The sequence below is a fragment of the Cylas formicarius genome, unplaced genomic scaffold (assembly GCF_029955315.1).
Source record: "Cylas formicarius isolate icCylForm1 unplaced genomic scaffold, icCylForm1.1 PGA_scaffold_3__17_contigs__length_32017465, whole genome shotgun sequence".
In the NCBI taxonomy this organism is placed as follows: Eukaryota; Metazoa; Arthropoda; class Insecta; order Coleoptera; family Brentidae; genus Cylas; species Cylas formicarius.
Genome location: NW_026844326.1, coordinates 11,449,978 through 11,476,429, shown reverse-complemented (window position 1 = coordinate 11,476,429; position 26,452 = coordinate 11,449,978). Strand labels below are relative to the sequence as shown.

The window sequence follows — 26,452 nt, the reverse complement described above, 5'->3', positions numbered from 1 at the left end:
CACATCAAAAAAGTAAAACTTTTTGAAAACCTTTTATTTTGGCCACAATATTCCATGCCGTATGGCGTGACAGAGCAAGTAATTTAAGTATTTAAGTATTTCTATATCACCCTGTCCTTCCAAAATTCGCAGAAATTTTAAGCGTCATAGTAACTTCAACCGTTGCTGATTGTGTCCCTGTTAATTAGGGATCCGGTATACGTGAACAAAGATATTATTATTATTATTATAAACGGTTAATAAAGTACACGATCCTTCGCTTGAAATAACACAATTCATTGTTCTTGCAGCATCGACGGAACAAAGGGACCAAACCCTTTCGTCCGCTCCAGAATATTTCGGTCATTCTTTGTTTAGTTGCTTTTTACTGGACGAATTCGCTTTCTTTGTCCCGGTAACGCGCGATGCTGAAACTTAATATCTCGAACATCGGATAATGATTTTAGCAGGTCGATGCCGGTAGCTCGCACGTAAAATCTCGTTTCTTCGAGAACAAAGTAAATCTCTCCACGCTTCGCGGGTCCACACGGCCGATCGTAAATCGTAGAAAACAAGAAAATAAACCAGATACCTCCGTTAAATTTTCTGTTTGAACTTCGTCGTATTGAAAGTCGCACACCAGTCATCGTGCAGGAAAGCCGGTTTATGGATTTTTATCAGGTATTGCATCATATCTGCCGGCTAGCAACATCTGCAGTTTGCCCGTTCGTTAGAAATTCTCCGCAAATATTACGGCCCAGGGAAACGTAGCTTGGTCTTCGACTCTCGTGCATTCGTCCTGTTTTAAACGAAAGCCCTCAATTTTCAGATTGCCATACGAAAAAACATCTATTCAGAAGAACAAAGGAACATGATCGGTGGCGTGTATGTGCCGAGCCGAGGTTACGCGACCGCGCTTCGCCCGTTTCCGTAACAAAGTAGGGAAGCGCCTATAAAAGCTTCGATCAGCTGTTGGGGCCGGCAGTCAGTCAGATTTGTGCAAGCGTGAAGTAGGAAGGAGCTGAAAAGCTTCCTTATACAAAGAAGCTCTCCGCTTCCGAGATTTTATTGTGATATTATTTAAGTGTTAGAGTTTATAAATTTTATCAAGATGGAGGTACTTCCTGTGCAAAGCAATCACCACACGGAATATCAATTAACCAATAGTAAGTATCATTTGGTCTGCGGTTTTATCGGATTTCGCGTTTGCCGATTGATCCTAACGCTTGGTGTTTTCTTCCAGAATGGTATTACGATCCTAGGCCGCATTTGGAGGAGCCTTCGTGCGGTTCGGCCGCTCATTTTTTGGCAAAAATGTTGGAGGAAGAGATCCGGGCGGCGAAAAGAACTCATCTTTCCGCTGGCGAGGTGCTTCTGCCGACCGGGCTTTTGCAGAAAGTGTCCGAGGACATCCTCGAGATCGCCGAATCTGAACTCTGCGGCGTGAGGGGCATGACTCTGCACCTTCTCTACGAAGGCGAAGAGGACTGCCGGCGGATGAGTTGCCTGAAGTTGGATCCGTCGACGCCGTCGACTTTCGAAGTTTATCTTACATTCAAGCAAGCGAACGCCGGTTGGACTTTTCTGCCACAGTTTCTGAAGTAAGTACTCGTCTCGTTAACTCCCCCGACTCCCAAAACTGATTCGGTGACTACGTTTTACTAAAAATCACCCTTTGTTCGTTGCAGAAAAATAACCAGAGGTGGCACCGTCGTCATAAGTACCGATTTCGAGCTGACCAAGAAAAAGTTGTATCGTCCTTTCCGTGAGTGAGCGATTTGCTTATTATTTCTTCAAAAAATAGTTTCGACTGTTAGAGACTGAAACAAATTTAATATCGAGCACTGTTTTTTTTTTCTATTTTTATAATTACTGTAAAAATGATGAAGAAGAAATCATAAAAAGCGCAGCGTGATCTTAGTTTTTAGTTACTGATGGTAGTTTTTAACAGTATTTTCGACTTTCCTCATTGTATGGAAACGAGGTATATGATCGAACGATGGTCCATTACGGTCCAAAGGATTCAATTAGAGTCCGTGATTATTTTTTACGTGATATAATTATATGTATTATAATAATGCATAATGATATGGAAATGTACCTGTGTACTTAATGAAAAAAATAATTTAACTCTCATTGAAGCTTTTATTTGTTTATTTTCTTTATTGTGATACCCTAGTGGATAGAGTAGAGTATGTTATGTAATCGTGAAAAAGTTATAAAAAAAATATAAAAAAAAACATACATGGCCGTACAAAGTTTTAATTACATGTATGCGGAAATCTATGTGAGGCTATAATGCTTAGTGGTTAAGATATTTTGTAGGTTTTTATATTTGAATATTAGATTTAGAAAATATCTCTGGCTACATTGTGTGATAATTTAAATAACCGTACAGTTACTGTACACCATCTCATGCTTTTATAGATAAGTTTCAATGATTAATATAGTTTTTTTTATAAAACCGCAGTTATTTTATTAATTTTCCCCATCCCCGACATTGCGACTTTACGATCGGAAAACTATTACAGTGTTTCAGACATAAGATGGATTAATAGTATTGAAAACCCAATTTCTAGCATATATGAAAACAAGACATCAGTTTTTTCCATTATAATTGTAAATATATTGAAGTGCAAAATAATGGTGATTTGCATTGATCATTTGGATAAGTACATAGTTTTTTAAAAACAAAACTGACTGACGTGGCATTTGAAGTATAGGTGCTTACGTGGTTCGGTCGTATTTTGTTCTTAGTATTGTAAATTGGAATGTGGAAAATTTCCGGAACATGGGAATTTTGGAAACACTCTAAGCGAAAAAAAAAAATTAGATATATCTTATATTTTGTTTATTCTGCAAGCGGTTAAACTCACAAACTTTCGTAAACACTGGAATATATTTAAGAAAATATTTCCGTTGATAATATACTATACAAAAAATATGTTTTGCTTTCTATCATCGAGCAATATTTGAACCACATCAAACAAAATCAATTATATATTATATAAGCATCCCACTAATAATTATCATTACAAGACTTATTGAGAATTATCGAATTTCCTTGTTTTCCTAATACGCTTCTCTTCTTTTATTATGTTTTATAAAAAATCGGAAAGAAAACCTAAGAATGTTGTTGGTTGAAAAATTTATTAGCAATAATGTGGAGTGTCCACAGTATACTTTTACACATTTTCTATTACAAAATGTAATTGTTGATACAAGCTCACAAAAACCATTAATTTAATCGATTGGTAATACATCCGATTTTACATTACTTTATTGTTACAATATTACAATACATAATTACAATATTAAAGCATAAGCATAGGGAGATCTGGGTCTCAAAAACCTGTGTCTAGCCTAAAAATCATTAATTGACCGTAATCATTTAATCCTAGTTAAAATTAAAATTAAACTAAAACAGATGAATCATATTAGGCAAATGTGGAAGATGTATCCAAAATATAGTTTGTGGCTTCTGTCGTATGTCGTAATTATTTTAATTAACACTGAAATATCTCTAAAAAAAAACTAACGGTCGTAGAAGAAGTATAGTATGTAACACATTCGGTAAACTTTTTAACTCACTTGTTTATTAAAAACTCGCTCCGCTTGTGTCAAATAAATTCGTGAGTCAAACGCCGTTTACCGCACTTGTTACATAAGATACTATTATCAACTAAGTATTTTGTAACATTAGTCTTCCTAATTGGTTGCACTAAAACGATTTTTGAAAAGTTATGGAATAGTATGGCGTGTGGCATAATATACTTTTTTTACGAACGTTAGTTTTTAGGTACATTTTCCCAAAACAACACAAATACATTCACTGACATGACCTTCAGAATTGACAAACGTCAAAATTCAAAGCGTGGAAAATATTTCGGAAAACATCCGATTGCTCACAAACCCGTGCGGTAAAATCCCGGAAATGTGCGAAGTGGCCCGGATTCGTGGGAAACGAAACTGACGTGGTAAAGCGACGCTTTCCGCACGCTAGATCGGTGTGTAATTAGGTATTTTACAGATGGGAGTAGAAAAAAATATTTTCACTTACTTATATCAAGGGATAAATTTAAAAGTGTCCAGAAACATCTTTCATATTTTTCATTTTCATCTTCACGAATTTCCAAGTAGAATCACCAAAGAAGATTTTTGTGTCCGTGTAGAAAATGATTCCTAATTATTAAATTTGAAGCTGTAGCACTACACAAAACTCGAATATAGTAAATACCTTAGGAACATGGAGGAAAATCAAGAACAAATTAATTGTTATAGTTTTTATATAAAGAAATTTTATGTTTGTTATGTACACTAAATTCCCAAATCCTCCTTGGAAGTTTGTATATTTTATTTTTATGTCCCTAAGGCTTTATATCAAATATAATTCAAAGAACTTTTTTTTTTGAATTTTTAAATTTCTTTCAAGTGACAATTGAAGAAACATTTATTTCAAATGTTTTGGTTTCTTTTTGGAACCAACATTTTTTTGAATAATGGTTTCCTTTTGAACTTAATGATATTGTTTACGTTTTAATTTTGAAAAGGTGTAGCAAGTTATATGTTTTGATATCCAGGTGACCTTGAATTCTGGTAGTTCGAAATGTTTGCTTTCACTTCGAAGACAATCTTGTTATTTTTGGTAATCAAAGGCGTTATTGATTAATAATTTCGGACCGCAATTCTAGAATGAGTACACATTAGGATTAATCTAACTAAATTTTTTAATGATCGATTGGGCTTAATAACCATTTTCGGGGAGTTTTCAGTATCTTGTTTAGGCAAACCTTGCGCAAACAACGATCCATAAACCGAACTTGATTAATTCGCGCGTATCACTTAACAAAGAGGAGGATAACAGGAAAAACTACCCGACTAATCTAACGCAAGAATCAAACAGTTTGTTGAACCTTCGAATTGCGTGAGTCATAGGAAGGATTAACTACGATTTCATTAACGATATAAAAATCGTTGTTGGTTAACAACAATTACGTGTCCAAATTGTCGGACTTACGTAAACCTTGTTTTTTAATAACGAGTAATGTAAAAATTCGCTGGTGTACTGTTTTACTCAAGAATTTCATCACCATCATCAAAATACTTACGTTAAGACGGTAGGTTACTTATCGTTATTGCTTGTCCATTATTTTTTTTAGCAGAGTTGTCCTCGTCCAGACCCTGATGACTAGAATCGACCGTTCGCTTAGAAAAGTGACATCATTTTTGAATTATCGCAACTCTAATTGACCTCAAGCAGTATTTCGAAAGACCGATCATGCGAGGGGCCATCTTCTACATAGGTGTTGACCGCCCCGGTGGTCGTTTAGTACCTGAGGATTTTCCTGTTTTACTCTACTTCGGAAATCGTCCACGGTTGACTTAGTGTCTAGCACGTGTCTGTATGACATACATGGAAAGACGTTATTGACAATCTACACATGGTTGAAGTGACAGCCTTTTTTTCACAAACTATTAAAAAATTGAAAAGACAAAAGAAACACCCTATTTAATTAGCCAACTATGAATAGAATAGAAGAGAATAATGTTTATTGAAATTTTTTATACATAGCAGCAAAATATACAGCAATATATAGGTACAAATTTACTGTAACATATATTTCTTAAATTCTGTAACATTGTAAAATGAATGTTCAATTAGAATATTTTCTAGAAATGTCTTAAATGTAGGTTTATTCATATTTGTGATGTTATATTCTTATTACTCATGTTTAAATAGGTTATAAAGACTCAAATCCATTTTATTGGTTTGAGTCATTCTGATCGTTGAACTCGGTAATATCGAATTAGACGTTCCACTCATATCACAAGTATGGTAAGAGGAAAGCGTCGGGTAATCTTCTAAATGTATATGGATTTCAATTATATAAAAACATTAATATAAAAAAACATATTTTGCTAGTGCTCTATTTAATTTTACTCTAAAAAGTTCTGAATGCTATAGAAATAGTAAAAAATCGAACTTGTGGATGCAGTTCGAAAATCAAAGAAACTGTAATGTATTCGTATTAGTTTTAAAGTTGGAGTAGATAATAACAATAATTAAATAACAATAACAATAATGAAATAAAATAAATTAACATTAAATCTTGAAACTTTAACACCATGCACGTTAGCGGACACACGTTCATAGGAAAATAACCCTTGACTCTGAATTTTGTAACACGACGTATTTATTAAAACAAATCCACAAAGGCACTAATCAGCTACTGCAATTTTGCAACAGTTTTCAGTTTTCTCGGCCACAATTTCAGTGTTTCAACACGCCACTGCACGGCCTGTTGCCATGCGGCTAGAACTTTAGGAGAAAAACACCGAGTTAATTAATGAATTTATTTTTAGTTTTGGAGTCAACTGCAGCATAACATTTGAAATTAAATTGAAAGCTTGCGGAAACTTAGACGGAACATTTAATTGTTACCTTGTAGAAAATTACTCGGACGCTCGGTAAACGTTTATAATAGGGTTTTAATTGGACGATAAATCAAATTCGGCGATTTCGTTTTCGTTTATTGTTTAAAAAAAAATAGCTTACGTCAGATCGTAGATAACGCTCTATCTTATTAATATCGGATCGGAAAAAAACTAGAAACGTCTGCCTGTTTAAAGTATTTAAAATTTTGATATTATCTATCTACTTATTTTTTGTAGTCCAAAATGCCCTCCAATCTGCAGCAGTACATTAGATAATTGCACTTCTACAAATTTCTAATGAGATTTGGATATACCGAGTGTTTCCTAATCTCGTTCGTAAAATGAAAGGAGTACATTTTTAATTAATCGCAAGACGAAAATATCGTTTAAATTATTTTCGGGTACTTTCAAAACACAAAACGTTTAATTTTTTTAAAAAGTAGTTTGGTTAGTCTCCAGTCTTAATTTGATTCCCAATTCTGACAAAAACATGTAATGTTGATATTCATTACCTGAAATTACTTCCGAATTTTGCTTAGTCTTTGCGAGAAAAAAAAATGCAATAATGAAATTATAAAAAATAAATCAAACCAGTAAAAATTGGAGGGTGCAATAATTATTATTATATTAAGATCTGATGTCACACAAATTTGTCTAATATGTGAGGCATAATAAATTATTTATTTGACCTTCTTTTTTTTAATATAATTAGAATGCAGTTTATTTAATTTTTCCACACCATTCGCAAAGAACTTGATATATATATATATATATATATATATATATATATATATATATATATATATTCTTCTGAAATGTATTTTGTAATCAACTTTAAAATAGGAAACTAAATTAAATGCATTCTAGTAATCCAAATTTGCGCAAAAGTTTTACAAATTTAAAAATGATTTTTTCTTATTTGACACTGCCTGTGTTAAAATCAGAACCGTAGGTGTGTGGCGATGTATCAGAATATGTTCCCATATGTTAACAAATAAGTTAAAGTTAAATATATTGTGTTTATTTTGGTCCAGTAATTTTGATGCAGGGCCATAGCACACACAATAATCGAGTTCAGCATGAAAACATACTTTCTCGGCTTGCAAATTTGATATCATGCAGGAAACTGAGCATATGAGGGAAAATGTCCTTTCGACTCAATGTCTTATTTTATTAGGAAATAAATTAAATAAAACAACCGAAATAATACACATATGTGCACCTGTCACTCGATGATAGAAGGGGCTGTGCTATTTTGTACCAAGGAAAAACGTATAAAAATTATAAATTAAATAGTGGCTTCGCTCAGATGGATAATAGTATAAATACTAAATAAATTAAATGAAATAACAATATTATATCTACTATCTTAACAATCCTCACAAACTCCAAACATCAGAGGTCTGAGGGGGTAACAAAAAAAAGAATTTTCACTCGGGAAGCGATATGACGTCACTATACCCTTTTCTCATAATGTTTTGCTTTGATCCTACTTATCCTACTTTTACAAACTGGGAATTTCAGTCGCGCGTTATTCATACAAATCGGCCTCTTAAGTCCGCATTAATAATGAAACTTTCAAAAAAAAACTCCCGGTAAACCCCGCCTAAGTTACCCAAAGTTCTGGAATCGCTCGGGTAAAGTCAAGGAATACCGTAAGATCACAAAGAAACTTAAAGCTAACAAACTGTGTTTCTTTCTGAATAAATAATTAGACATTTGCTGTTGCTTTAACGGCGGATGAACGGGCAAGAAACAAAGAGATTCCAAAAATGTAATTAAATATTCACCCCAACCCGTAACCGATCAGTGGTGTAGTCCGGGATCGCTGGGACAGGCTTATTTTCGCTTGCTTTTGTTTGGGTAATTCTTTTTAAAGAATTTTTAATTAAAAAAAAAACCGGTTGGGAAAATATACGGTCGCGACACTGACTAATGCAACGCAGCCCCGCTTCGCCGATATTTTGCCCCTTTCAGCTGAAAAAAAAAATAATCAAAACGTGTATATTTCACCCTTCGTGTATATTTGTTTTGCACTGACAGCGTACTGCATGGGGAAAACGGAATGCAGGCAGACGGCCTGAATAGTTGAAAGCCCGTGATAGATTTTTTAATTCGTCACTTAGTGCAGGCACAACAGCCCAATCACAATAACTTCTCTAGAGATATTCAATAGTTTCTACATCACCATTTAACAATTTGTAAATAGTAATTTGAAAATTTTCGAGGCAAGTTGCTAATGTTATAAAAGAAGCACATTGGAAGATGTCGGAGATTACAGGTAAACATCTTTTTTAATTTTTAATTTTTTTCCAATAACTTGGTAATTTCGTATTAAATAGCTAACGATAAGTTAACTTATTTTTATAAATGACAAAAAAAAATTGAATCGTACTTTAGATTTCTGCCTAGCTATCATCAAGCTATTGTTGAATCTTTTATATTCAACTTGCAATTGGGACTTTTCAGGATTTATTAGTATTTTCCGTAGAGCCATCTTACTTTTTGATAAAGATGTGCCAATTGCCACCTTCGTCCTAAATAACATGGATCCATTTTCGTTAACGAGTAGCAAAATCAATCAGGATAACGCAAAGTAATTTCTAAATTGCAAAGTGTCTATGCTGACAACGAAGAAAATTTTTTAGTAGCCAAGGTCACCTAATAAACTGTCGGAATTCAATCAGTTCTCAAAGTTTAGACTTCTAGTAACAAGATTTTTCTTTGCTGAAACCTTAAAATGCAACTTGCAAAAACCAGTGACCCGAACTACATTTTTTTTTTCGAATCGCTGTCTTGCTGACGTTTTGCTTGGTGCTTGGAGTTGATAAAACTGAACACAGTTGCTCTGCATGCACCATAAATACCTGCCGGAATTGGAGCGGTACCCAAATGGACAATACATATATATATATATATATATATATATATATATATATATATATATATATATATATATATATATATATATATATATATATATATATATAAATATAGATAGTATTTCATTAAAATAAATTTTTATAAGTTCAGATGTTTTAACGGATTTGGAAAGTGTAAAATACCGAAATCTTTTATTTATTTATATTAAATGATGAAATCCTCGGTCCAAATAAAAAAAACAGCGAAGGTTGACTAAATGTGTTTCATCCAAATAACAGCAGTTATTTACATCAAATTATACAGTGTCTTTCACAAATATTTAGTTAGTTAATATCAATACAATATTGTACTGAATCAAACAAAATATATATATTTTTTTAAAAATTCTTTAAAACCAAACAAACATTTATCGCCAGGCACTCTATTAAAAAGCGATGAATATTTATTTGAATAAATATTTATTTAATACAAGTAATTTCCGTAAGAAATAATTCAAATATATTTTTCCAAAATTTTAAATTAATAATTTGTTATCAATTTTTTTAAACTAAGTCCAACTTTTTTAGTACACATTAGACATTAATTATACAAAATTATTGTGCAAGAACATGCCAAACCACATATTTTTATCGAAATAGAAAAAAGACTTGTAGGTAAATGGCCTCTGGATTTCGCCTCGCCGAAGTTTCGGCAAATATGGGCTATGTCTTAAAGTTCACATACAAGCGAATTCTAACCTAACCCAGCTTTCCAACACTGACTAAAATATATATATATATATATATATACATATATATATATATATATATATATATATATATATATATATATATATATATATATATATATATATATATATATATATATATATATATATATATATATATATATATATATATATATATATAATATATATATATATATATATATATATATATATATATATATATATATATATATATATATATATATATATATATATATATATATATATATATATATATATATATATATATATATATATATATATATATTATATATATATATATATATATATATATATATATATATATATATATATATATATATATATATATATATATATATATATATATATATATATATATATATATATATATATATATATATATATATATAATATATATATATATATATATATATATATATATATATATATATATATATATATATATATATATATATAAACACTTCGAAGTGTTTTCGGAGCGCGAGCATTGAAGATGCCAAGTGAGATTTTGGCGAAACATCTGCAGGATTCCAGTCGGATGCAGGATTTGCAGGATTCCAGTCGGAGTTCAACGAGCGAACGGATGATATCCCGGACTATAGTGTCATCATATATATATATATATATATATATATATATATATATATATATATATATATATATATATATATATATATATATATATATATATATATATATATATATATATATATATATATATATATATATATATATATATATATATATATATATATATATATATATATATATATATATATATATATATATATATATATATATATATATATATATATATATATATATATATATATATATATATATATATATATATATATATATATATATATATATATATATATATATATATATATATATATATATATATATATATATATATATATATATATATATATATATATATATATATATATATATATATATATATATATATATATATATATATATATATATATATATATATATTCTCACGTATTGATTCACGGATGGAAAAATGTGATGACACTATATTCCGGGATATCATCCGTTCGCTCGTTGAACTCCGACTGGAATCCTGCATCCGACTGGAATCCTGCAAATCTTGCATCCGACTGGAATCCTGCAGACGTTTCGCCAAAATCTCACTTGGCATCTTCAATGCTCGCGCTCCGAAAACACTTCGAACACTGGGAGGTTATCGGCGGTGCGTGCGGTATTTATACTCTGCGCCGGAGATGGTAACGGTGCTGCTTGTGCGTGGGGGGAGGTGGCTCCGCCCCCTGAATTGTCGCGTTGTTAATTTCGCCCGATCGTAGTTGCGATGTCCCCGTTGACTGCTGCGCATCGCTCTGCTGTTTGATTATCGTTCTCCACGTGTTGGATAAATGCAGAGCGTCGTCTCTCGTATTGAGGTGTCCGGACTTTTCTATTTCGATGGCCTCTCGTATAATCCTAGTCCTAAAATCAGGAATATTAGCTATTTGTTTACAAGTGCCGAAATCAATTTTATGGCCTGTCTGATGTTGGTGCTGAAACAAAGCAGATGTTGTTTGTTTGTTTCTTATGGCTAAACGATGTTCCTCGAGCCTGGCTGAAATCCTTCTGTTGGTCTGTCCCACATACGTCAGGCTGCACGATCCGCATGCTACACTGTATACTCCTTGGTTTTCCAGAGTAATTTTTTGTTTTGGGTTTCTTAGTATTGCTCCGATGGTATGGTCAGGTTTGTATGCCGTTGATATGTCGTGTTTCCGTAATATTCGGCCGATTTTGTCAGTAACCCCCTTGATGTATGGCAGGACAGCGATCGATCTTCGTTGGGTCTCGTCCTGCACTCTCTGCTGCGGCTGTTGTTGTTTATTGATTGCCTTGTTGATGGTGCGCCTTTGGTATCCGTTTTGTTGAAGACAGGTACTAATTTTCTTCAATTCTTTATCTCTGTTCCTCTCGTTTGTGAGCCTGAAGGACCGAGCAATTAATGTATTTGCCACTGCCTGTATCTGTGATGGGTGGTGATGAGATTTAGCGTTCAGATATCTATTAGTGTGTGTTGGTTTTCTATAGACAGTGTGTTCCAAGTGTCCATCTTCGGTCCTTGTGATGTGCACATCTAAAAAGGGCAGACTGTTATCCTCTTCAAGTTCTATTGTAAATTGAATCCTTGGGTGAATGGAATTCAGATGATCTAGGAATTTCAAAAGCTCCTCCTTGCCAAAAGGCCATACAACAAATACGTCATCGACGTATCTTGTCCATAGTTTTGGCTTCAGATTTGCCTTCTCTATTGCTTTCTTTTCGAAGTAAATCATGAAGAGGTTGGCAATCACAGGTGAGAGAGATGATCCCATTGCTGCTCCATCTATTTGTCGGTAAATTTTCCCGTTGTGCATAAAGTAAGCGTTTTTCAGGCAATGTCTTGACAGATCCATTATGTATGGCGGAAGATCTTCGTTTTCTTCTATAAGCAAGAGTGCCTCTTCTACTGGAATACTCGGGTAGAGGGATTTGACATCGAAACTTGCCATAATGTCGTCCTTGTCCATCCTGAGAGAACCTAAAATCTGAGTGAAATGTTCTGAGTTTTTAACATAGGAATCTGCCTTTTCCACTATAGGCTGAAGTGCACTGGCCAGATGTTTTTCCAGCTTGCATAATGGTGAGTTAAAGGCGCTTACGATTGGACGCAGGGGAACCCCGTCCTTATGGATCTTTGGGAGCCCGTAGAATTTTGGGCAACGACTCGATTTTTCCCTCGGAATAAGTTTCTTCTTTGTATCCTCGTTTATTGATGAATCGAGAATTTTGGACTTAGTTGTTTTCTCCAAATATGTCGTGGGATCTCTGGTGACTAGTTTGTATATTGGGTCGTTCAAAATATCCTCCAATTTTGCATTATAATCCGACGTATTCATGACGACAGTGGCATTTCCTTTGTCTGCTGGCATTATTAGAATGTTTTCGTTTTTGTTTAGATTCCTTAAGGCTTGCATTTCTTCTCTGCTTAAGTTTGGTTGCGGTGGTTTTGACTGTCTTAAGACTCTGGCGACATCTTGCCTAATTAACTCCGCATCTTGTTCGTCTATGGTGGAAAGACTTGCTTCGACGTTGGAAACGATCTCTTCGACGGGTACTCTTTTTGGAGCTATTGCGTAGTTAAATCCTTTATTCAGTACGCTGACTTCTGTATCGGAAAGATGGTATGCTGAAATATTATGAACTGTACTGCTTCGGTTTGTATTTGGCACTTGTCCTGATTTTTTGGAATTTGACTGAAGGATTTCTAATTTCTTCCACAGTTTTTTTGACGTGATGTCCTTGTCTTTCTCAGTGCGCCATGATGTTAATAATTCTATGCGGTCCCACAGCAACTGATGGATCTTGTTGCTCAGTTTTAGGTGGAGTCTGAAAAGTTGTAGCTCAGTCTCACTAATTTTGTACCGGGTCCGCCTGATCTGGTCTTGGAGTAGGGCCTTGCTAGCTTTGTCCAGGATAGCTTGTGTCTTTCTGGTGCGTGTGTGATAAGACAACCTTGTAAATGTTGGCAGCAAGTTCTGGTTGCGGCAGCTTTTAAGAAAATTCAAGTTGCACAGCGAAATAACCCTCCTTTGTCTTAGTTTTTCATAACACTTGGTGGCTGTAAAGGTCTCCTTCCCGTAAAGGTGTATGATATTCTCACGTATTGATTCACGGATGGAAAAATGTGATGACACTATATTCCGGGATATCATCCGTTCGCTCGTTGAACTCCGACTGGAATCCTGCATCCGACTGGAATCCTGCAAATCTTGCATCCGACTGGAATCCTGCAGACGTTTCGCCAAAATCTCACTTGGCATCTTCAATGCTCGCGCTCCGAAAACACTTCGAACACTGGGAGGTTATCGGCGGTGCGTGCGGTATTTATACTCTGCGCCGGAGATGGTAACGGTGCTGCTTGTGCGTGGGGGGAGGTGGCTCCGCCCCCTGAATTGTCGCGTTGTTAATTTCGCCCGATCGTAGTTGCGATGTCCCCGTTGACTGCTGCGCATCGCTCTGCTGTTTGATTATCGTTCTCCACGTGTTGGATAAATGCAGAGCGTCGTCTCTCGTATTGAGGTGTCCGGACTTTTCTATTTCGATGGCCTCTCGTATAATCCTAGTCCTAAAATCAGGAATATTAGCTATTTGTTTACAAGTGCCGAAATCAATTTTATGGCCTGTCTGATGTTGGTGCTGAAACAAAGCAGATGTTGTTTGTTTGTTTCTTATGGCTAAACGATGTTCCTCGAGCCTGGCTGAAATCCTTCTGTTGGTCTGTCCCACATACGTCAGGCTGCACGATCCGCATGCTACACTGTATACTCCTTGGTTTTCCAGAGTAATTTTTTGTTTTGGGTTTCTTAGTATTGCTCCGATGGTATGGTCAGGTTTGTATGCCGTTGATATGTCGTGTTTCCGTAATATTCGGCCGATTTTGTCAGTAACCCCCTTGATGTATGGCAGGACAGCGATCGATCTTCGTTGGGTCTCGTCCTGCACTCTCTGCTGCGGCTGTTGTTGTTTATTGATTGCCTTGTTGATGGTGCGCCTTTGGTATCCGTTTTGTTGAAGACAGGTACTAATTTTCTTCAGTTCTTTATCTCTGTTCCTCTCGTTTGTGAGCCTGAAGGACCGAGCAATTAATGTATTTGCCACTGCCTGTATCTGTGATGGGTGGTGATGAGATTTAGCGTTCAGATATCTATTAGTGTGTGTTGGTTTTCTATAGACAGTGTGTTCCAAGTGTCCATCTTCGGTCCTTGTGATGTGCACATCTAAAAAGGGCAGACTGTTATCCTCTTCAAGTTCTATTGTAAATTGAATCCTTGGGTGAATGGAATTCAGATGATCTAGGAATTTCAAAAGCTCCTCCTTGCCAAAAGGCCATACAACAAATACGTCATCGACGTATCTTGTCCATAGTTTTGGCTTCAGATTTGCCTTCTCTATTGCTTTCTTTTCGAAGTAAATCATGAAGAGGTTGGCAATCACAGGTGAGAGAGATGATCCCATTGCTGCTCCATCTATTTGTCGGTAAATTTTCCCGTTGTGCATAAAGTAAGCGTTTTTCAGGCAATGTCTTGACAGATCCATTATGTATGGCGGAAGATCTTCGTTTTCTTCTATAAGCAAGAGTGCCTCTTCTACTGGAATACTCGGGTAGAGGGATTTGACATCGAAACTTGCCATAATGTCGTCCTTGTCCATCCTGAGAGAACCTAAAATCTGAGTGAAATGTTCTGAGTTTTTAACATAGGAATCTGCCTTTTCCACTATAGGCTGAAGTGCACTGGCCAGATGTTTTTCCAGCTTGCATAATGGTGAGTTAAAGGCGCTTACGATTGGACGCAGGGGAACCCCGTCCTTATGGATCTTTGGGAGCCCGTAGAATTTTGGGCAACGACTCGATTTTTCCCTCGGAATAAGTTTCTTCTTTGTATCCTCGTTTATTGATGAATCGAGAATTTTGGACTTAGTTGTTTTCTCCAAATATGTCGTGGGATCTCTGGTGACTAGTTTGTATATTGGGTCGTTCAAAATATCCTCCAATTTTGCATTATAATCCGACGTATTCATGACGACAGTGGCATTTCCTTTGTCTGCTGGCATTATTAGAATGTTTTCGTTTTTGTTTAGATTCCTTAAGGCTTGCATTTCTTCTCTGCTTAAGTTTGGTTGCGGTGGTTTTGACTGTCTTAAGACTCTGGCGACATCTTGCCTAATTAACTCCGCATCTTGTTCGTCTATGGTGGAAAGACTTGCTTCGACGTTGGAAACGATCTCTTCGACGGGTACTCTTTTTGGAGCTATTGCGTAGTTAAATCCTTTATTCAGTACGCTGACTTCTGTATCGGAAAGATGGTATGCTGAAATATTATGAACTGTACTGCTTCGGTTTGTATTTGGCACTTGTCCTGATTTTTTGGAATTTGACTGAAGGATTTCTAATTTCTTCCACAGTTTTTTTGACGTGATGTCCTTGTCTTTCTCAGTGCGCCATGATGTTAATAATTCTATGCGGTCCCACAGCAACTGATGGATCTTGTTGCTCAGTTTTAGGTGGAGTCTGAAAAGTTGTAGCTCAGTCTCACTAATTTCGTACCGGGTCCGCCTGATCTGGTCTTGGAGTAGGGCCTTGCTAGCTTTGTCCAGGATAGCTTGTGTCTTTCTGGTGCGTGTGTGATAAGACAACCTTGTAAATGTTGGCAGCAAGTTCTGGTTGCGGCAGCTTTTAAGAAAATTCAAGTTGCACAGCGAAATAACCCTCCTTTGTCTTAGTTTTTCATAACACTTGGTGGCTGTAAAGGTCTCCTTCCCGTAAAGGTGTATGATATTCTCACGTATTGATTCACGGATGGAAAAATGTGATGACACTATATTCCGGGATATCATCCGTTCGCTCGTTGAACTCCGACTGGAATCCTGCATCCGACTGGAATCCTGCAAATCTTGCATCCGACTGGAATCCTGCAGACGTTTCGCAATACTAAGAAACCCAAAACAAAAAATTACTCTGGAAAACCAAGGAGTATACAGTGTAGCATGCGGATCGTGCAGCCTGACGTATGTGGGACAGACCAACAGAAGGATTTCAGCCAGGCTCGAGGAACATCGTTTAGCCATAAGAAACAAACAAACAACATCTGCTTTGTTTCAGCACCAACATCAGACAGGCCATAAAATTGATTTCGGCACTTGTAAACAAATAGCTAATATTCCTGATTTTAGGACTAGGATTATACGAGAGGCCATCGAAATAGAAAAGTCCGGACACCTCAATACGAGAGACGACGCTCTGCATTTATCCAACACGTGGAGAACGATAATCAAACAGCAGAGCGATGCGCAGCAGTCAACGGGGACATCGCAACTACGATCGGGCGAAATTAACAACGCGACAATTCAGGGGGCGGAGCCACCTCCCCCCACGCACAAGCAGCACCGTTACCATCTCCGGCGCAGAGTATAAATACCGCACGCACCGCCGATAACCTCCCAGTGTTCGAAGTGTTTTCGGAGCGCGAGCATTGAAGATGCCAAGTGAGATTTTGGCGAAACGTCTGCAGGATTCCAGTCGGATGCAAGATTTGCAGGATTCCAGTCGGATGCAGGATTCCAGTCGGAGTTCAACGAGCGAACGGATGATATCCCGGAATATAGTGTCATCACATTTTTCCATCCGTGAATCAATACGTGAGAATATCATACACCTTTACGGGAAGGAGACCTTTACAGCCACCAAGTGTTATGAAAAACTAAGACAAAGGAGGGTTATTTCGCTGTGCAACTTGAATTTTCTTAAAAGCTGCCGCAACCAGAACTTGCTGCCAACATTTACAAGGTTGTCTTATCACACACGCACCAGAAAGACACAAGCTATCCTGGACAAAGCTAGCAAGGCCCTACTCCAAGACCAGATCAGGCGGACCCGGTACGAAATTAGTGAGACTGAGCTACAACTTTTCAGACTCCACCTAAAACTGAGCAACAAGATCCATCAGTTGCTGTGGGACCGCATAGAATTATTAACATCATGGCGCACTGAGAAAGACAAGGACATCACGTCAAAAAAACTGTGGAAGAAATTAGAAATCCTTCAGTCAAATTCCAAAAAATCAGGACAAGTGCCAAATACAAACCGAAGCAGTACAGTTCATAATATTTCAGCATACCATCTTTCCGATACAGAAGTCAGCGTACTGAATAAAGGATTTAACTACGCAATAGCTCCAAAAAGAGTACCCGTCGAAGAGATCGTTTCCAACGTCGAAGCAAGTCTTTCCACCATAGACGAACAAGATGCGGAGTTAATTAGGCAAGATGTCGCCAGAGTCTTAAGACAGTCAAAACCACCGCAACCAAACTTAAGCAGAGAAGAAATGCAAGCCTTAAGGAATCTAAACAAAAACGAAAACATTCTAATAATGCCAGCAGACAAAGGAAATGCCACTGTCGTCATGAATACGTCGGATTATAATGCAAAATTGGAGGATATTTTGAACGACCCAATATACAAACTAGTCACCAGAGATCCCACGACATATTTGGAGAAAACAACTAAGTCCAAAATTCTCGATTCATCAATAAACGAGGATACAAAGAAGAAACTTATTCCGAGGGAAAAATCGAGTCGTTGCCCAAAATTCTACGGGCTCCCAAAGATCCATAAGGACGGGGTTCCCCTGCGTCCAATCGTAAGCGCCTTTAACTCACCATTATGCAAGCTGGAAAAACATCTGGCCAGTGCACTTCAGCCTATAGTGGAAAAGGCAGATTCCTATGTTAAAAACTCAGAACATTTCACTCAGATTTTAGGTTCTCTCAGGATGGACAAGGACGACATTATGGCAAGTTTCGATGTCAAATCCCTCTACCCGAGTATTCCAGTAGAAGAGGCACTCTTGCTTATAGAAGAAAACGAAGATCTTCCGCCATACATAATGGATCTGTCAAGACATTGCCTGAAAAACGCTTACTTTATGCACAACGGGAAAATTTACCGACAAATAGATGGAGCAGCAATGGGATCATCTCTCTCACCTGTGATTGCCAACCTCTTCATGATTTACTTCGAAAAGATAGCAATAGAGAAGGCAAATCTGAAGCCAAAACTATGGACAAGATACGTCGATGACGTATTTGTTGTATGGCCTTTTGGCAAGGAGGAGCTTTTGAAATTCCTAGATCATCTGAATTCCATTCACCCAAGGATTCAATTTACAATAGAACTTGAAGAGGATAACAGTCTGCCCTTTTTAGATGTGCACATCACAAGGACCGAAGATGGACACTTGGAACACACTGTCTATAGAAAACCAACACACACTAATAGATATCTGAACGCTAAATCTCATCACCACCCATCACAGATACAGGCAGTGGCAAATACATTAATTGCTCGGTCCTTCAGGCTCACAAACGAGAGGAACAGAGATAAAGAACTGAAGAAAATTAGTACCTGTCTTCAACAAAACGGATACCAAAGGCGCACCATCAACAAGGCAATCAATAAACAACAACAGCCGCAGCAGAGAGTGCAGGACGAGACCCAACGAAGATCGATCGCTGTCCTGCCATACATCAAGGGGGTTACTGACAAAATCGGCCGAATATTACGGAAACACGGCATACAAACCTGACCATACCATCGGAGCAATACTAAGAAACCCAAAACAAAAAATTACTCTGGAAAACCAAGGAGTATACAGTGTAGCATGCGGATCGTGCAGCCTGACGTATGTGGGACAGACCAACAGAAGGATTTCAGCCAGGCTCGAGGAACATCGTTTAGCCATAAGAAACAAACAAACAACATCTGCTTTGTTTCAGCACCAACATCAGACAGGCCATAAAATTGATTTCGGCACTTGTAAACAAATAGCTAATATTCCTGATTTTAGGACTAGGATTATACGAGAGGCCATCGAAATAGAAAAGTCCGGACACCTCAATACGAGAGACGACGCTCTGCATTTATCCAACACGTGGAGAACGATAATCAAACAGCAGAGCGATGCGCAGCAGTCAACGGGGACATCGCAACTACGATCGGGCGAAATTAACAACGCGACAATTCAGGGGGCGGAGCCACCTCCCCCCACGCACAAGCAGCACCGTTACCATCTCCGGCGCAGAGTATAAATACCGCACGCACCGCCGATAACCTCCCAGTGTTCGAAGTGTTTTCGGAGCGCGAGCATTGAAGATGCCAAGTGAGATTTTGGCGAAACGTCTGCAGGATTCCAGTCGGATGCAAGATTTGCAGGATTCCAGTCGGATGCAGGATTCCAGTCGGAGTTCAACGAGCGAACGGATGATATCCCGGAATATAGTGTCATCATATATATATATATATATATATATATATATATATATATATATATATATATATATATATATATATATATATATATATATATATATATATATATATATATATATATATATATATATATATATATATTTTTTAGTCAGTGTTGGAAAGCTGGGTTAGGTTAGAATTCGCTTGTATGTGAACTTTAAGACATAGCCCATATTTGCCGAAACTTCGGCGAGGCGAAATCCAGAGGCCATTTACCTACAAGTCTTTTTTCTATTTCGATAAAAATATGTGGTTTGGCATGTTCTTGCACAATAATTTTGTATAATTAATGTCTAATGTGTACTAAAAAAGTTGGACTTAGTTTAAAAAAATTGATAACAAATTATTAATTTAAAATTTTGGAAAAATATATTTGAATTATTTCTTACGGAAATTACTTGTATTAAATAAATATTTATTCAAATAAATATTCATCGCTTTTTAATAGAGTGCCTGGGGATAAATGTTTGTTTGGTTTTAAAGAATTTTTAAAAAAATATATATATTTTGTTTGATTCAGTACAATATTGTATTGATATTAACTAACTAAATATTTGTGAAAGACACTGTATAATTTGATGTAAATAACTGCTGTTATTTGGATGAAACACATTTAGTCAACCTTCGCTGTTTTTTTTATTTGGACCGAGGATTTCGTCATTTAATATAAATAAATAAAAGATTTCGGTATTTTACACTTTCCAAATCCGTTAAAACATCTGAATTTATAAAAATTTATTTTAATGAAATACTATCTATATTTAACTTGGAGCAAATAAATTTTGTTTAATGGTGGGAACAGATAGCTGATGAGCTTCTATTTAGATGAATTAAATAAAGAGATATGGCAAGACGCAGTGGAAGGCGTCATAATTTGCTGAAAACCTAGGAGCTGATATTCAAGTATAAGGTGTGAAATTGAATCAATTCATTTTCTTTGAACCTCATAATATTGATCTACATGCAAGACCACATAATTCGTATTCAACTGAAATGATTACCTACCAAAAGTTTTAAATTTTATAAATACTTTCCCTGAAATATAGGTTACAAAAAATAAAAAATAAATTATTTGAAATATTCAAATACATACATACATTTATATGCAAGCAAGAATTAGTTTAACAAAAAAAAAATTGTTCGAAGGAAATAAAAAAGTCCCAAATAAATATTTGTTAGTGTATTTTTTTCGGATTTTCTTCAGTGTGTAATCAATGGCGACAACTGTAATTTTTTTAGTTCTTCATTCACCAATGTCATCCGATAAATAATCCGTTCTTAAAGTTTCGCCCAGTCGACATTAACACACGCAACAACACCGGGAAAATTCACAGCAAGGCGGGGGGGGGGGGGGGGGTAAAACCACATAGCGCGTAAAGTAAATTAGTGACGTCAAATGTGCGTGTAACAGGAATCGGTGCATTTAAAAAATTCAAGGAAACAAAGGGGTTTAGAAAATAAATATTGCCCTTCCAGAGTACCAGCTTACCGAAAATCCCGTTTAGATCAGTCCCATCTACTGAATCACCACTGCACAACACATTAACCCCGATGATTTTCTTTCCAACGTAATCGAACGGGGAGGCATTCGTTCGCAACGCCGATTTCTATACCGCAGCAATACAGTGCAGCAACCGATGTTACAAAAGAGGAACGCACCCCGTCCTGATAACTACCCGGTAAGTATATCGAAAAGACGCGACGCGTTTAAGTCTGAGTGAAAAGAGAAAAAGATTACTAATCGGAAAGTGTTCGTTCAAAGTAGAAACTTACTTAAAATGTCCATCCACGTCGCTTTGCTTTGCAATGAACGGATCCTGTCATCAGCGGGCCCTGATTCGCTGCTGAATCGTCTTTCCCTACAAGAATATCCCGCAGGGTCTTACGTTCTGCGTGCTTTACACTGAATCCCTAACGTCCCGATAAGACACGAGTGCTTTATTGGGAGTTTAAGGGCAGGCCCTTGTCACCTAGCAGCGAAATCATGGACCACGACCTGCGACTACAACCGTCAAAACGTCGCTACGGAAGCACAAAATCTCGGCAATAATATTATCAGTTACTCCAACGTACAGAAATCCACGTGCAAAGAAAAACATGCCCATTTTTGGAGTTAATTTCTGAATTTTTGACGACGATGGTACGCTACGCTAAATTAAATCACATTGCTCGAAATGTCAATGCTCAGCCTCCGTTGATTGCATCGTCAATCGACAATCAGCGCTTACGTCACTTTCACTCGCTTCGCACGATCCTGTAACAAATAACACGCATAACATGAAACTACTTTAAACGCAAATAGGCAAATAATACATAAAGCTTTTCAATACTTGCAAGTCCTAACTGGCTGAAATTTTCGCACCTTATTGTGCTCTACCAAGATAAACAAAAGCGAAGAGGAACAAAGTTTTCGTTTAGGGACGGTTTTACAAAATAGACAGGGAGCTTTCTATATCTTTTATTGTTTTAAGGAATAGCTACTTTTAAACACAAAAATGAACTACAAAGGCCGTGATCAAGCGTAAACTTCAAATAAGCCAATAAAAAACTAATGACTTCGGCGCCGCAGTGGACCAAAATAAAAAAAAAATACTTAATCAGTAAAATCCATAAATTAATTTAAAGGGGAAAATGGCCATACGTTTTACAACTTTTGAACTAACTTAAAAATTAGAATTTACTAACCTTTATTTTCCGAATTAAATTCAGAGGCCTTTTTTGTAATCATTACCTCCCACAAATTAGAATCAACTTCTAATTCACACGTAATATGATTAACACAAAGTTAACTACGCAACACTTCCATTAATTTTACCGAAAAGTTCCGTAAAAACAAACGTTTAATAAAGAGCTAAAATGCATCCCCGACAAATGACCTATTTCTGAATTTAAACGGCGTCTATTCGCCTACGACCAATGAAATTTCGCGCGAGATGCATTGTGGGAGTATCACAAACGGTTTCATGGAATTGTGTATAGCTTTCCTAAGAATATAGGGTTCTAAAAGTGTATAGATTAGTTTTCACTATGGTTATATTCTCTTTGGGAAATTTAAACGTAATGGGATATTTGTTTGTTGATTGATTATAAGTAAATACTTAAATTTTGTTGGTATAAAACTGCAAATCCTGTTTTTCTTTTAAATAAAACGAGTAGATATTTAATTCGTGTAATTTAAATTGCAAAATAGATACTTAACTACTTATTTAATTAATTCCTATGGATACCAAGGTATATCCATTTATGTAGACTAAGGTAAGTAATGCATTTGACCTATACTAAGGTTCATTTCTAGTTTTATAAAAGCAGCAGATTGAAAGATATTGGATATCATAAGAATATATTTTAATTCATTAAATTTTATATTTTTTCCCAAAAACTTAATAGCGTAGCATAAACTAAGTAGCAAAAAATTAACGTATTTTTTAAATGATTAATAAAAGCAAATGTCCTAACTAATACCCTAAGTAACAGAGTCTTTAATTTAAAAAATCTGAGAAAAATTAAGTTTGAATTCTAGTTTAATAAAAGCAGAATATTGAAAGATATTGGATATCATAAGAATATGTTTTAATTCATTAAATATTATATTTTTTCCCAAAAACTTCATAACGTAGAATAAACTAGGTAGCAAAATATTAACATATTTTTTAAATGATTGATAAAAGCAAATAATCTAACTAATACCCTAAGTAACAGAGTCTTTAATTTAAAAAAATGGAGAAAAATTAAGTTTGAATTTTGTCGAGTTAGCAACAGCAACTCCCTGTATGAATATATTTTTTTTTCCTTGATTATGAGCTCGCGTCAGTTTTTTTTAGACGGCCGCCCAAGCCATGTCAATAATTGAAAACAATCACGTTATTAAATAAACATTTCTCGGTGGAATCGTAATTTGCAAGAATATATAAAGTGTTTCATTTTGTATTTGTCAAAATAGTGATGCATAGTTGCTCTATTGAGTCACCCTGTACGTTTTAAAAGATAAAATTTCTTATGCAATCTCCTCAAACCACTTTGTTTAAAAATCTTGAATAATCTCGGTATAAATATTGTAATCTTTCGATGACATAGTGGGATATAAATATATATAATTATATAGAAATGGAAATAAACTCTATATCATTGTTCCCAAAAAATAAGTAATTTTGAATTGAAAATAAAAACATCAACCCCTAAATTTGTCTAAAAAACAAAAATGTACTAATGACTAATGACTGACTGACGTTTCCTAACTAGTTGCGAAGTATAAAAATGTATATCATAATAGTATATGCAACGAGTGAGTTAACAAGTTTACCAAACTTGTTGCATACTATACTTTTTCTACGACCGTTAGTTTTTGGGTACATTTTTGCAAATCAACACGAATACATTAACTGACATGATCTTCAGAATTGACAAACGTCCGAATTCAAGCGGGGCGGTAAAATCCCGGAAATGTCCGAAGACGCTCGGATCCGTGGGACCAGAAACGCAAGTGGTAAAATGACGTTTCCCGCACGCTAGATCGGTCTATAATTAGGTATTTTACAGAAGGAAGTAGAAAAAAGTATTAGTGTTATTTTAGATTTCACATAAGAATTATTACTAATATTTTTATTAGGTAAGGAGAAGCAGGATATAATTTGCACCAAACTAATAATAAAATATGTAACGATTGTCGTATACATTTTTTTGTTTATTCTGCAGGAGCAGAGGGGTTTAAGTTCAATTTCATTTCGATAATTAAGTGTATTATTAACATTGATATGACATAAAACACGCGGAGTGCATTTCAGATTGTTGTTATGAAAGCTATTATGGTTATAAATTATCGGCTTATTGGAAAACTCGCAAAAAATGCATTAGTGTGCAAAAATATTGTGTGGTGTATCAGACATTTGTTGGAAGGGATGGGATCAGACTAGCTGCTCATCTAACCACCCTTGACAGCACACATTATTGGAACTATAATTCAACCATTAAAAAAATAACAAAGTAATTCTACCCTACATCGACATATTTATTTAAGAAATGGACTCTCATCTTATTAACAGTAATATAATATTTAATTTAATAGTCTAGTAGAGGGATAAACGCAACGCAATGAATTAGAACAGAACTTCTATGATTAGCGGAAGAACGTATGTTTATAAACAATGAAAAAGCTTTTGATAAGAAGATGTGTTGAGTATACTCAAAGGAATCCTGTGAGGATAGGGAAACTAGGATTTGAGGTACTGGAGTCTTAATTAAGAGCAGATAACACAGATGATCTACAAGAGATGGCTGATGTAATAGAAGAATATAGCCAAAGTATAGGACTTAGCATTTACACAAAGAAACGGTTGTCAAGAGAGAAGTAGATGCGTTTGGAAACTCTAGTTTAATTTATAATTACAACGAGCACAAATATTTAACTGCCTGGGAATATAGCAATGGTCATGTGACTAGGAAATGGATTCCAGAATCGAGCAAGCCCGAGGTGTTTTCCTAAATTTTAAAAAAGTATTTACTTGCATAGATTGTGACCTTGGTCTTCGATTAAGGTTTGTTGGTTGTTACATTTGGTCAGTGCTCATGTAGCGTGGTGAGTTGGCGTTAGGGGTAAATGCTCTCAACAAATTAGTTCGAAGTATGGATATGCCGCAGAATACTTAAAAGGTCCAGGATAAAAAAAAGGACGTTCTTAGACATGCTAATAAAGAATCTAGATCACATCACGAGCAACCATAAATACCAATTTCTTCAACTAATTATTGAAGGCAAGATCAAGGACAGAGGATTAGTACAACGAAAGAAAATGTCATGCTTGTACACCTAGTCATGGAAAATGTGGTCGTAAAAATCGATTATTGGATACGCAGAGAGAAGAGGGGACAAAGTTTATTTCTGCAATTATTTTGAGAAGCACATTGTTTATGGAAAATTGCATGCACTATTTATTTAATTTTTAATTTGTAATTTGATAGCGAATTATGCACGGATCCGACATGTGGCAAGTGACTTCGGATACTTTCTTTATTTTAGTGACTGGTTTGGTAGGGATCGGGGGATCGTCATATAAGGTATCGTGTACTCGTGCTATATTGAAAAATATACACTAACTAATGGTAGTACAAAAAATATTTCCAAATTACAGTCTTCACTGGAATGACATTTATCAAACTAGAATACTCCTGATTTAATTTTATATGACACAAAAGTCGAAAACAACAAAACGCTGGTTGTTTTTCAAGGCAAATTTATGTTTTTGCAGTAACAACGTTATGAGGCGAAATTTGTATCATTAAAGTTTATGAAGAAATTCACCTAAATATTATTTCGTGCGCATGCACAGTATAAGATTTCAAAAGTTAAAATACGAATGGCCTAAAACCTCTCCACTAAAATTATAATTTTGTTTATAACGCCTGTTGAAGGACGAAACCGAACCGTTTTAAATAACAACGCTGTTACGAACGATTACAAGCCCGTGGAAAATTAAAAAGCTGTTTTTGTTTAAC

At 35.6% G+C, this 26,452-nt stretch overlaps 1 pseudogene; it reads left to right on the top strand.

Moving 5' to 3' along the window:
• The first annotated feature begins 938 nt into the window (after positions 1-938).
• Positions 939-2,443, top strand: LOC132699248 (protein charybde-like; annotated as a pseudogene).
• The last annotated feature ends 24,009 nt before the right edge of the window (positions 2,444-26,452 follow it).